The sequence below is a fragment of the Danio rerio genome, chromosome 20 (assembly GCF_052040795.2).
Source record: "Danio rerio strain M-AB ecotype USA chromosome 20, GRCz13ab, whole genome shotgun sequence".
Taxonomy (NCBI): Eukaryota; Metazoa; Chordata; class Actinopteri; order Cypriniformes; family Danionidae; genus Danio; species Danio rerio.
In genome coordinates, this window is record NC_141040.1 from 22,380,598 (window position 1) to 22,394,475 (window position 13,878).

The following is a 13,878-nucleotide window of genomic DNA, read 5'->3' on the forward strand; positions in this document are numbered from 1 at the left end:
TAGACCAAAATCTCTGAGAAATATTTTCAGTACCTTGTTGAATCTATGCTACGAAGGATTAAGGCAGTTCTGAAGGCAAAATGGGGGTCCAGGCCGGTACTAGTCAGGTGTGAAGAAAGTAGCCAGTGAGTGTATGTATATATGAACACACACACACAGTTGGTCAGAATTATTAGCCCCATTGTTTATTTTTTTGTCCAATTTCTGTTTAACGGAGAGAAGATTTTTTTTCAACACATTTCTAATAACTGATTTATTTTATCTTTGCCATGATGAAGGTAAATAATATTTGACTAGAGATTTTTAAGACTCTTCTATAGAGCTTAAAGTGACATTTAAAGGCTTAACTTGTTTAATTAATTTAACTAGGCAGATTAGGGTAATTAGGCAAGTGATTGTATAACATTGGTTTGTTTTGTAGACTATCAAAAAAAAATTGCTTAAAAGGACTATACATTTTTTTTTTTACCTTAAAATGATTCTTAAAAATTTAAAAACTGCTTTTATTCCAGCCAAAATAAAACAAATACGACTGTCTCCAGAAGAAAAAATATTATCAGAAATACGTGAAAATGTCCTTGCTCTGTTAAACATCATTTAGGAAATATTTTAAAAAGAAAATAATTTCAAAGGGGGCTAATAGTTCTGACTTTACCTATATATATAAAGTTTCAAAACCACAATAAAAATAATTCCTTTTTATTCAAATAGAATAAAACAATGCTTTTATTTAAAAAATGTGTGTAAATGCCCTTGAGAGAACCCTTCACGAGTATGAGTGAACATCAATAGATTATTTTAATGGTATTTCCTTGCCACAATTTTTTGATTGGTATAGATTTTTGTGGAATTATGCAATGTGGTTTTTCACCAGGAATTGCATTTTGATGGTTTCAACAAATGCAAATACTATCAATGGATTTCAGCTCAAAGTAGGTTTATAGGTTTCCATTAAAAATATTCTCTCATGAAAAAAAAAAAAAAAAATTGGTATTTTTTTCTTCCAGAACCTGACTTCTGCACGCTATCAAAATGAATAAACAAATAAATACATTTTTACCCTGTGGAAAGCAATTTGTGTGGCACACAGGCTTTCCTCCTATGTAGAGCACTCCAAATGGGTCACTTATGAGGTTTCCTCATGATTACAATGTAGGCCATAGCGAAACCCATCAGTTTTGGAACAGAGCTATATTTTTATTTTTATTTTGTATTTTTTTTTATAGATTTGCATAAAAAAATATATTAAAAAATTCCAAGAATTTAATTTACTTACTGAAGAATACACCGGTACATTATAAACATGACTAATCTTAATATAATGTTTGGAATTTACAATGAAGGTATCATTTGTTATGTATAATAAAGTAAAATCCCAGTCTAGCGATTATCTGTAAAAGCCAGCTCAAAGACGGATTCTGGAAATTCTTCAAATAATCAGGCAATAAATGTTTTCAGTATTGCTGCTGAGTTGGTATGTTGGTATAAAAGGAAGTAACAAAGGTCATTATGCAAGAAAGGTCGTTATTTTACCGCTTTGTGTACATCAAGCTGATGCCAATCTGTAAGTATGCACCCAATTACTCTTAAGTGGTTCCATTTTACCCAATTTAGAAAACGAGTTAAAGTAGATCCCCATCGTCCAAATGGCATGCTTTTGTAAACAGACAAAAAAAAAAAAAAAAACTTGAACATATGTAAAGACTAGGATGCTATCTGAAATGACAAGACTCAATTAGCTTATTTTGTGGATATTTATGTGCTTGTTTGAATGCTAATATGCAGGTTTGTCACTAACACAGTTTTTTTTAATGAATGTGAATTTTTTGTTGGATAAACGATTAGAAAACAGTACACCTACCTTAGAGAAAATGTCTTGGCGTTCTCTTTCACGTTTCTTCAAAACATGGAATGAAACCAGCTTTGAACAAAGGCTGGAAGGGTGTGTTTTAAACCCAAGTTCTCTTTCAGGAAGGTAGTGTTTCACAGCCCTTCACAATGACTGGCTTTACTGAGTTGCCAAGCCATCCTTGATCTATGATAAACTCTTAAAGCATTCCAGAAAGTTGAAATTCAGACCCTGTAGACTTTGTCTCACAATTAGCAGGTTTGAAACTCAGAATTTGAATACAGATGTCTGTAGAATTTTAGTTCAGTGCTATAAATAGCACTAGTTTTACAATGAGGACGTTCTTAGATTACCTACTGTAGTGAGCCAATGCCACATCCCAGTGCCTGAATCTGTGTACATGATATACTAGTTCACAACGTCTTTAGGGTGCTGACTGAGATGCATCCCTTGTCTCCTGATGACCTTTGGGTACAGGGACCTGGTAATGAGCTCCATGCTGCCTTGCTCTGTATGTTTCACTCCTAGGTCCCAGGCCATTTAGTGATTTATAGACAAGTTATAATACTTTAAAATCTATTCTGAATGTAACTGGGAGCCAGTGTAAAGACCTGAGGACTGGTGTGAGGTGCTCTGTTTTTCTGGTTCTGGTCAGAATCCTGGCAGCAGCGTTCTGGATGAGCTGTAACTGACTGTCTTTTTGCGAAGGCCTGTGAGGAGGCCGTTACAGTAATCCACTCTACTGCTGATAAAAGCCTGAACAAGTTTCTCTAAGTCTTCACTGGAAAAAAAAACATCTAAGTCTTGCAATTTTTTTTAATGATAGTATTCTGATTTACTAACTGCTTTGACATGACTACTGAAATTCAGATCTGACTCCAGAGTCACACCAAGATTCTTGATCTTATTTTTTGTCGTTTGACCCTTAGTGCCAAGGTAAGCATTCACCTTAAGAACCTCATCTCTGTGGTGTGTCATCAGCATAGCTGTGGTAGGAGATTTGGTTCTTTCTTATTATTTGGCTCAGAGGAATCATATAAAGGTTAAACAGCAGAGGTGCTAGAATCGAGCCTTGTAGGACTCCACATGTCACGGGTGTCCACCTTGATCTATGGTCACCTTACTCACATAGTAACCTCTCCCTTCATGGTAAGATCTGAACCATTTGAGGACAGACCAACTCAGTTTTCCAGCCTCTCCAGAAGTATGATGTGATCAACAGTGTCAAATGCAGCACTGAGATCAAGCAGTACCAGCACAGTTAGTTTGCCTGTATTTAGGCAGATGTCATTGATTATCTTTATAAGAGCGCTCTCTGTACTGTGATGTGCTCTGAAACCAGATTGAAAATTGTCTAAACACCCCTTGAAGTTTAAGATCTTGTTAACCTAGTTAAAAACTACTTTTTCAATGATTTTGCCAGTGAAAGGAAGATTTGAGATTGGCTTGTAATTGCTCAATAGCGTGTCAAAAGCTTGAGATGTTGTATATTTCCATACTTGCAGGGGGCTGTGTTTGTATTGTCATTCCATAAGAAATGGGAACTAGTGCTGCACACGTACAAACCATAAACAAAGCCGCATTTACGTACCATATTTCTGTCCCACCCAGAAGGATTTGCTCATGTGTATATGTCAGATAATTTAATAATCCATTCCAAGGGTTTATGCTTAAGTGGGTCGCACACCGGATGCGCTGCTCAGCGCCACGACAACGTGCACATGACAGCACATGACAGTTAGAAGTATCACACACCAGACGCGCACATTCGCATGCTAAGTAAACTGTTCAGATGGCACTCTGCGGCGTGGCAGAAAAAACAGTGTCCTAAGTCGTAGCTGGGCACTGTGGACAGCCGGCAACTTGAGGCCCTGGTGTGCGTACACTGATGTAAGTTTATATTTAGAATTCTAAAATGCATGACACTGCATTGCATGACCCCCTTTAGCTGCTGATTTATTTATTTTCTTTGCATGCTGTCTCGTGACGGCTGCCACAGGACAATGGTGCCAGTGCGCTCACTACACACCAGCTATTGGTGGAGTGAAGAGACAGCGATAGAGCTAATTCAGTGGATGGGGATAATAGGGAAGTCATGATCGTAAGGGCCGATAGAGGGACTTTGGCCAGGACACCAGGGTTAAACCCCTGCTCTTTACGAGAAGTGCCGTGGCATTTTTAATGACCACAGAGAGTCAGGACCTCGGTTTAACGTCTCATCCAAAAAACGGCGCCTAATGACAGTATAGTGTCCCCTTCACTGTTTCTGAGCCATTAGGACTCACACAGACCACAGGTTGAGCGCTCCTGCTGGCCTCACTAACAACATTTCCAACAGCAACCTAGTTTTCCCAAGTGATCTCCCATCCAGGTACTGACCAGGCTCAGCCCTGCTTAGCTTCAGTGAGTAACCGGTCTTGGGCTGCAGGGTGATATGGCTGTGGCATGCTTAGTCTGTTACGTATGCAGCATATCTTTGTACTTTGGGAGGAAACTGGAGACACCAGGGGAAACCAAAGTGGACACAGGGAAAAAAATACAAACTCCAAACAGAAATACCCACCAGCCCGGCTAGGACGAGAGCCGGTGGTGTTCTTGCTGTGGGGCAACAGTACTAATCACTGGGCCGCCGTGCCATCGAATGTATGAGAAAAAAGAAGGAGAAGGGGAGGAAGGGGGGTTTCTTCCAGATGAAGATATATTTGGAATGGAGACTGTGGTTATTTATAATAACTTAGAAATTATATGATTAGAGGATCATGATTAGTTAATGCAGGACCAGCTGTGGAAAATCTTAAGCACGTGATCCTCTCGAAATTAGTTTATAAATAAACTTCAAGTTGTTTGCAAGTATAAAAGAAAATGGACAAAATGAAAGAAATCTTCTTTGTGTTCCCTCTTGACTTATCGCAAGTTAAAAAAATGCAAGGTTCCACACAATTTCTTCATACTGCCCCAACACAAATTGATAAAAAAACAAAAAAAAAACAAGGATTGTTTTGATTAACACATTTTAAATAAGTAGTTTGAACACAGCAAAAAAAAAAAAAAAACGGTTTTGAGTTATTGCCTGGTTTTGTCTCTTGTTCTTACGCTTCGATTCATAGCTGAGCAGCCAATCATTCAGTCATTCATTCATCTTTTTTTCTATAGCAAAGCAGCTTAACAGATTAAAAATAGAGAATAAAAAGACATAATTATTCAAACGGTGGAACATTCCAGCAAGTCAGACAGGCAGGAGAGTAGTGTAGAATGCTGGTTCGATGAGATTCCTCTCCTGAAGACATCTACATGTCAATATTGAGTCACAGTTATTGCGCCACCTGCTGTATACATCCAAGAAAAGGGGCCCCATATTTTGTCATACATCCTCTGCCAAATCTAGAGATTTCCGGTTTCCGGCGCTATAGGTTTGGGTAAGGATTGGGTAAGGTAAATTGTCCGTAGTGTATGCGTGTGAGTGAGTGAGTGTGTATAGATGTCTCCCAGTGATGGGTTGCAGCTGGAAGGGCGTCTGCTGCGTAAAGCATATGCTGGATAAGTTGGCGGTTCATTCTGCTGTGGCGACCCTGATGAATAACGAGACTAAGCTGAAAAGAAAATGAATGAATGAAGAGTCTGGTCTGAACATCCAAACAATGCTAATTCCACATCAATTTTAATGTCCATTTCAAAAACCTGGAAATAAAGTCTGAAGATACTTTTCCAAAACTCAGATAGACACTTAATAGATACTCAACATTTACAGAGCAAGAGTGAATATGACTCAATCCCTCCTTTCAAGTAGAGGATGAGATGTCAATTCTTAATTCCTTCTCCCAGGAATCTTTAAGGAAAGCCAAATGTCACTATTGAAGGACGATCCACTAATGTGCAGCTTTACTAGCATTGACCAGGCAAACGAGAGGCGACAGTGGCAAGGAACCAAAACTTCGCCAATTGACAGATTGGCGAATTCACCAATCTGAGCGCTCAATTTCCCCAAAGCCGATTCTTCATGCTAAATCAGGCTAACTCCCTCCGGCGTGATCCTGACAAGTGGCCAGATGAGGAACACACCAAACAAACTAGCCTGACAGATGCTCACCAACGGCTGGATGCTGCCCAATGGCTTACCATCAGCCAAGGGCTTAACTCTTGCATTTACAGGCCTCAGTTCCACCACTCTTCACTCACAGGCTGTGGGGTAGCTTCAACTCATAAGCATCATAATGGCCACAGCACCTGGGGGTAAAGAATAGGTAAAGGATACTTACGAATGGAGAAAGGAGATGTAAGAGGAAAGTGAGAAGAAAAAATGACAGTGAATATACCTCTTGGTGGACAGTTTTTACTCTTAATGGCCAGTGTTAACATGTTTGGCTATGGTTTTCTGGCAGTGAGTAATCTTCCTGGTCCTCATCATCATGGAAATGGCAGCAGGCCTTGTATTTTAGCAAATGCTGGTGAGGACTCCATGTAATCAGAGTTGACAGCCATTCTTGCATGGCCTCGTCATTAATTTAGATCAGTCATTCATTTTCCTTCAGCTTAGTCCCTTTATAATCAGGGGTCGCCACAGCGGAATGAACCGCCAACTTATCCAGCATATGTTTTAAGCAGCGGATGCCCTTTCAGCTGCAATTTATCACTGGGAAACACTCATACACTCTTATTTACACACATACACAAGGACAATTTAGCTTACCCAGTTCATCTATAGTGCATCTCTTTGGCCTTGTAGAAAAAACACCCAGAGGAAACCCATGTGAACACAGGGAGAACATGCAAACTCCACACAGAAATGCCAACTCACCCATGCGGGACTTAAACCAGTGACCTTGTTGTTAGGCGACAGTGCTACCCACTGCGCCAATTAAATCAGTCATTAATTAATTAAAATTAATTTATTTTCTTTAAATTTTTGCCTTTATTATAATATGGGATATATATAATTACATGAAGTGAAGTTGGTGAGAGGGATAAGATCAGGAAAGGTCTGCTAGTCATCACCCCTCAGGCATTGCGCTATATGCTGGTGGTAACCACTAGGCTGTCAGTTCTTTTCTTTAACATAAGCACCAACTTGTAGTTTAGTCTGATTTCCAATACCTTTTAACTACAAAGCTTGCTACTATTTAGTTTGGTATTTAGTTTCAGTCTCCGTGCTGGAATTCACACAAGGATCTAATCGCCGTGTAGCGTAGCTTTAAAATTTCTTTTCAAACAAGAAAAACGAATTTGCTAAAAATAACTTTTTTTGTAAAATATTTGTGTCCTAGTAGTGTTTTTAGCAACGTGGGACACATATATGACTGTCAACATCTCAAAAAATGTGCTTTGGTGTTTTGTGACCCACACTGTCTTGCTAAAAACCTTTTACACCTTATGCAGGTCATTTTAGCGTTAGCATTAGCTTTTTAGCTGGTGCCCACTGATAAGGGAAAAAGTTTCTTCACACTAAATAGATTTGAGGATTAAAATGAAATCTTATTGCTTAATTTTTGAGGTTTTATTAAGGCGTTTTAAAGACATTTTTTAACCTTCGGACAAACGGGATTTATTTTCTTTAAATATTTGCCTTTATTATAATATGGGATATATATAATTACATGAAGTGAAGTTGGTGAGAGGGATAGGATCAGGAAAGGTCTGTTAGTCATCACCCCTCAGGCATTGCGCTATATGTTGGTGGTAACCACTAGGCTGTCAGTTCTTTTCTTTAACATAAGCACCAACTTGTAGTTTAGTCTGATTTCCAATACCTTTTAACTACAAAGCTTGCTACTATTTAGTTTGGTATTTAGTTTCAGTCTCCGTGCTGGAATTCACACAAGGATCTAATCGCCGTGTAGCGTAGCTTTAAAATTTCTTTTCAAACAAGAAAAACGAATTTGCTAAAAATAACTTTTTTTGTAAAATATTTGTGTCCTAGTAGTGTTTTTAGCAACGTGGGACACATATATGACTGTCAACATCTCAAAAAATGTGCTTTGGTGTTTTGTGACCCACACTGTCTTGCTAAAAACCTTTTACACCTTATGCAGGTCATTTTAGCGTTAGCATTAGCTTTTTAGCTGGTGCCCACTGATAAGGGAAAAAGTTTCTTCACACTAAATAGATTTGAGGATTAAAATGAAATCTTATTGCTTAATTTTTGAGGTTTTATTAAGGCGTTTTAAAGACATTTTTTAACCTTCGGACAAACGGGATTTATTTTCTTTAAATATTTGCCTTTATTATAATATGGGATATATATAATTACATGAAGTGAAGTTGGTGAGAGGGATAGGATCAGGAAAGGTCTGCTAGTCATCACCCCTCAGGCATTGCGCTATATGTTGGTGGTAACCACTAGGCTGTCAGTTCTTTTCTTTAACATAAGCACCAACTTGTAGTTTAGTCTGATTTCCAATACCTTTTAACTACAAAGCTTGCTACTAATTAGTTTGGTTCATAGCATATTACTCTGAAACAAAGACAAAACAAATCAATTCTGGCAAAATAAATAAGACAAACACTCAAACTGCTGACTGATGTTTTTATGTTGAAAGGCATTTCCTAAAATGACCCTGAAATAAGAACAAACATCCATTTTCTATTTTCATGAAGGCTGTACACATATAGGGTAGGGGTCAAGTTTGACTAACCAGCCATAAAGCCATTATTTTACACCAGGTGTACTACAGGTACACCGGCAAACACATGCAAACTCCCAACACACACCCACACACAAGAATCTGCAGCTTTAACTTATATTATAGGGCCTACTCACACTTTGCTATCCGAACCTTGCCCAGGCCCGTTTCCCGGATTGTTTGAGAAGTGTGAGTGCTCTGAATCGGGCTCACTTGGGCTTTGTCGCGGTACGCTTTTGTGTGAGTGCTAAACGCGCGTAATCCCGAAACTGAAAGCCAGACGTGACTTTTAAGGGACTGTTTCATATGGATTAATTAATCATTCTTACTGTTCAGTGGACGCAAACTGTCGTAGATTATTAAAGACGCAAACCACTCACTGCACCACAGCTGCGCCTTCAGCAAACCTCCTAATTCCTGTAGCTCGAGGACTTTATGATTGTTTATGAGCTTCAAAAGTGGCTGATCTGTTCGGGGAAATATTTGACTGCGTGTCACTGTATCTCAAACAACTTAACCGATATAACTAAATAAATCTCCACTGTGCTGAGCGAGAGTGCTTACTGAACAGCGCAGCATCGATAACGTAAGCGTGCCCATGCCCGAATGTAATGTGAGTGCAGGCCGTCGGGGGAGACGGGAGAGGGGACAAGCATGCTTTGGCCAGATTCAAGGCAACTGCACATAGAAGGGCCATGAAACCCCCATCTCAGCAGGGTGTTTTCACACCTCTAGTTTAGAAAAAAAAGTCATGAAGTGTAGCTTTGTGTAGGTGGGAGTGTCGAGCGGCGAAAGACAGAAGGGTTTGCAAGAAAAGGGGAGTTTCAGTACATGCACACGCTGATTTTCACAGCGGCAAAACAAACAGACGCAGAGGAGAAAGACTATGTGACTATGTTTACATGGACATCAGTAACGTAATTATAAGCCAAATTCATAATTTGTCGAATTTAACTGCAGTTTGGTACTTTCATTGTCATTCAGTTACATTTTGTGTGATAGTAATAGTTTGATTAAGGTGTTTACATGTTTAAATTGGGAGAGCAGCATTTACAGCAGATCTTTCAGGTAATATTGTAGTGATATTAACATACTGTAAACTCAGTAACTAAATTATTTTGACTAAAGTATGTCTTAAAAAAGTAAAGTGTACTGCTGAAGATACTAATGAACTTTTCCATCTGAATAAACAAACAAAGAACACTGATCACACACTTATCAAATCTGTAGAGACAGGACAATCAACACCAACTGGAACTGTGTCTTTTTTAAAAGGAGATGAGTGGCAAATCTGGATTTCACCGTTTCCAGAAGTGAAAAGCTCTCGAGTAAAAAATGTTCCTTACAAACGTATTTTTTGTCGCATGTTAGCAGACCACTGTAATCCACACGAGTCCAGCTGCCCTCGCATAGCGGGGAACTGAAAACAAAACCTTTGTTGCAACACATTTATAAACGCTTCTTCTTCCACTTCTTTTAATTACAGTTGGCAACACAATGTGGCGACTCTCTGCCGTCTGAACACTGTAAAAGGTAAAAAGTCTTCGAAGCTATCATGCATATTGATGAGGTTGCACCTCATACACAATAGAGCGTGCTAATTGGTTTGAACCAAGTCTGTTTTAATTAATGCTGAAAGCTCAAAGACATCACCTGCCGGTTCAGACAGCCAGTCTCCATGCTGGAATTCACACAAGGATCTAATCGCCGTGTAGCGTAGCTTTAAAATTTATTTTCAAACCAGAAAACGAATTTGCTAAAAATAACTTTTTTTGTAAAATATTTGTGTCTTAGTAGTGTTTTTAGCAACGTGGGACACATATATGACTGTCAACATCTCAAAAAATGTGCTTTGGTGTTTTGTGACCCACACTGTCTTGCTAAAAACCTTTTACACCTTATGCAGGTCATTTTAGCGTTAGCATTAGCTTTTTAGCTGGTGCCCACTGATAAGGGAAAAAGTTTCTTCACACTAAATAGATTTGAGGATTAAAATGAAATCTTATTGCTTAATTTTTGAGGTTTTATTAAGGCATTTTAAAGACATTTTTTAACCTTCGGACAAACGGGATATACAGAATTCTAAAACCACACAGAGGTTAAAAACTTACAAGACACCTGTTGTTTTAGAGCTATTGTCTGCCTCCATCCACCAAGCAATATTAGCTCTAATGAGAGAATGTATCATCTTTAATGCAGCTGCCGATTCATAATGACATCTAACATGACACATTCTCCCAAGCTCCTTGTTAGCTCAGGATCAGGGTACTGACCTTCGACATCTTTGTGTGTGTGTCACTAAAGCAGCTCATTTTGTACCGACGTGCTCCTTGGCTACTTTGAGGAATGAGGCTCTCGGATGGCTGCGTCCCGGAATGACGAGAATGCGCTGTGTGCGCAGAATTATGTGACAATATGATAACAGTCATATTCATCTTCAAGAGGCTGAACGGCCTTGCTAAAGCTAATGTTTTCTGCTCAATTGCACTTTTGGCGCAGTCATTTTAAGGACCACCAATGGGAGAGGGAGGGAACAATAGTGTGATTTTGTGTATGGGTGCCAATGGAGCAATGCGATAATGAGGACACGGCTGGTGGCGACCGACTTTCTAGCACAGACGAATTAAAAGGGCAGATTTATAACACAGGTTTATCTCATCCAAGTTTAACCCGTAACCTCAGAAGAAGTCATTTCAGGCCAGTGGCCTCTTGTTTCAGAGGCATTGACCGCTAATGAGAGAAACGGAGTAACGCTGTGGGATACACTTAATCCTCCTTATCATTGCGTGATGGGTCCCCGCTAAATACAGCGGGCTTATGCCTATGTTTGGGATTCTTCTGAAATGCTATTTTTGTCAAGGATTTCATGAGTTTGAAACGTGAGGGAACTAAGAGGGTGCGGCTTCACTTCTGATGCAACTTACTGCTCCTTACAAAATAATAAGCAGGCCAGCCGCAGGAGGGGGGGTTGGGTTAAGTGGCTAGAAAGACCCACTCCCCAACTGACAAAGTCTGGCTCCTATATGAGCTCATTTGTCCCATTTTTAACAGTGTGCCATCATGAATTGTGAAAATAACCGATAGAAGAAGGCTTTAAGACAAGTAATTTATTCATTTATTTAAATTTACAAATTCTGACGGAGGAAATGAGCTGGCCAGTGTGTTATTTACCTACAGGCTATATTTTATTCATTCATTCATTTTCTTGTCGGCTTAGTCCCTTTATTAATCCGGGGTGGCCACAGCGGAATGAACCGCCAACTTATCCAGCAAGTTTTTATGCAGCGGATGCCCTTCCAGCCGCAACCCTTCTCTGGGAAACATCCACACACACTATGGACAATTTAGCCTACCCAATTCACTTGCACCAAATGACTTTGGATTGTGGGGGAAACCGGAGCACTCGGAGGAAACCCACGCGAAGGCAGGAAGAACATGCAAACTCCACACAGAAACGCCAACTGAGCCGAGGTTCGAACCAGTGACCTTCTTGCTGTGAGGCGACAGCACTACCTACTGCGCCACTGCCTCGCCCGGCTATATTTGAGTATGCTTTTTATTTGTTTTATTTACTTTTTCAGAAGTATTACCAGTCCTATTTTTTACATTCTCTTTATTGTATTTTTTACATCAGTACAAATTATAACTTGTACATTTGTAAACTTTTTCCTTCTTTTAAACAATAAGTTGTAACATCATGTTACTATTGTATGCATAAGAGAAAAATAAATAAATAAAAAATACAGAAAAAAGTGGGGGGAAGTCAGACAGAAATAAATAATTAAATAAATAAATAAAATAAAAGAACTAAATGAAGGAGGGGGGTTGAGGTGTTTCTACTGGGGTTTATTCACTGCCCTCTTCTTAAAGTACTCAATAAATGGATTCCATATTACATGGAAATTCTTAGTTTTATTTTCAAGGGAAAGTGTTAGCTTCTCAAGTTGCAGGCAAGACATTTTTTTGTATTACTGTGGAGCAACATGGAGGATCTTTTCATTTCTAATTCAGTAAAATTAGTCTATGTGAGAAAAGGGTTATAAATCTAATCACTGTACGTTGATTATTAGATAATTCTGCATTATCACTGACACCAAATGTAGCTAAAATAGGCCCGGAGTACATATGTTTTCCCACCACTTCTGATATTAATTAAAAAACTGAAATCCAATAATAAACAATTTTAGGACAACTCCAAAACATGACAAGCGATGCCGGGGTTTGACACAGTGGGTCTACGGAAGGGAACATCTTAGAGAGCTTTAAATTAGACAAGTGGAATCGGTGCAGAATCTTAAATTGCATTACACCTTGCCTAATACACACAGAATGAACTTGTTCTTGTGCTTCCTCCCATTGCCAGTTTTTTAATTTCTGCTCCGAGATCCTCTTCCCTTGCCATTTTGAGATGCTCTAATGAAACATCAATTTCCAGAGTCCTTTTTTTTTAAAATAATAAATTTGTATTTATTGATTTTTTTTTCATTTTTATCTAAATAAATCTTTTTATTTTATTCAATATCTTCCTTATTCTAATTTTTTATTAAAAATTCTTATCTCATAACATTATTTATAAAATTGTAATAACTTAGTTGAAACGCACATTTCTAAATAAACACTGTGGTAAAACAGTATGGTAAGCACTTAAATATAGGAAATATTTAATATGTAATTAAATATAGGAAATATTTTTGTTCCATTAAGAAGTGCGGTTAGGATCACCATCCAACAAGCTAGTGCTTTAGTGCAGGGGTGGCCAACTGTGTTCCTGGAGAGCCACCTTCCTGCAGATTTCAGTTGCAACCCATATCAAACACACCTGCCTGTAATTATCACATGGTGTTCAAGTCCTAATTAATTGGTTCAGGTGTGTTTGATATGGGTAGCAACTGAAATCTGCTGGAAGTTGGCTCTCCAGGAACACAGTTGGCCACCCCTGCTTTAGAGTTTAAAAATGTCAATAAAATGCAGTATTTGAACCTCATAATTTAATAAAAAATGAGAAGAACAACTGCAAAAAGCTTAACTTTTGAGGAAAAAAAGAACCACCCCTTCCAATAGGCTGGCTACAGGCCTGAGGAGTATTAATTTCCTTCATCGTCAGACTCCATTTGGAAAGGTAGAGTTCATATGAATATTATATAACAGCAGGGTATATAGGTAATCAATCTGCTGTACTTTGAGAGCCCTCTGCTGGCAACTATGCAACAATACCACCAGCATTGGGTACTTCTTAAAACAAAATCATCAACATAAAGAGTGTAAATGACTTTGCCTTAAGACTCCAGAGTAAGCTTTCCTTTGAAAATGCCACTTATTATCTATAAAAGCCAGCATTACGTCTTAAATGTTTTTTTTTTTTAAACTCTCAATGTTTCAGTAGCAGTTGACTTGAATTTTATGAATCATCAA